The sequence below is a fragment of the Phyllobates terribilis genome, unplaced genomic scaffold (genome assembly GCF_046119375.1).
Source record: "Phyllobates terribilis strain yellow unplaced genomic scaffold, ASM4611937v1 Scaffold_13__5_contigs__length_258822181, whole genome shotgun sequence".
Lineage (NCBI taxonomy): Eukaryota > Metazoa > Chordata > Amphibia > Anura > Dendrobatidae > Phyllobates > Phyllobates terribilis.
The window spans coordinates 183,530,460-183,531,290 of NW_027362773.1; the positions used below are offsets into that span (position 1 = coordinate 183,530,460).

Sequence of the window (831 nt, forward strand, 5' to 3'; positions counted from 1 at the left end):
AAACTTCTGCTCATCCAGAAGTCACTAAAGATTTTTCATGGTGTGCTAAAAGGTTCCATCGGAAAGATAATTCAAGTAGAGTTGGTGCAAATCAAAGTTCATATCCCAGTCCATCAGCCACGGCAGTGGTCTGTTTTCGCTGGAAAAAAGGAGGATTTGCACCACATACCTGATAGCACCCTCTGAGCTTTGTTTGATTGGTGGTGTGATGCACAAGTGACATCTCACCTGGCTGACTAATCAAAAGAAGATCTACAGATGCTGTTAATCTGGTTCTACAAATACAATCCATAGATTGCAGACCATTTCTGTGGGGGATAGACTTGGGAATGTGGAAATTGATCTACTCAGATAATTCATCAAAATGTTACATGAAGTTAAACGTAGTTGGCAAGATTTGAACCTACGCGGGAAGACCCCAATGGATTTCTAGTCCATCGCCTTAACCACTCAGCCACAACTACTCAGATACTGTTTCATTCTTATGAGTTTCACACCTTTTCTTATAGCACCATGATCAATATCAGTGATTATCCTTCTGGAAGACATTTCAGAAAATGAAAGATTTCAATTGGAAACAAAATTCCAGGCCTCACTGAAATGTAAAAATCTGATTTAAAGGTATCATCAATTGGAACCTTTTACAGTTCAAGGTTTATTAAAATTCATAAGGCGGATTTAGAGTGACTTTGTTCCAAACACCTCCTGAAAAAGGCTTTGAAAATGCTCAATAGTTTGAACAGATTCATTTCCATGCAAAAAGACTTGCTGTTCATATGATCAGGTATTGAGCGTCTTTTAACCTCATTAAGTTTCCCAAAACGCCAAGCG

The 831-nt window shown here is 38.6% G+C and overlaps 1 non-coding gene across 1 annotated transcript; it reads right to left on the bottom strand.

Moving 5' to 3' along the window:
• Positions 1 to 382: 382 nt before the first annotated feature.
• Positions 383 to 464, bottom strand: TRNAS-AGA (transfer RNA serine (anticodon AGA)). The gene has a single exon. It is a non-coding gene; the product is annotated as a tRNA-Ser (tRNA).
• Between the last annotated feature and the right edge of the window lie 367 nt (positions 465 to 831).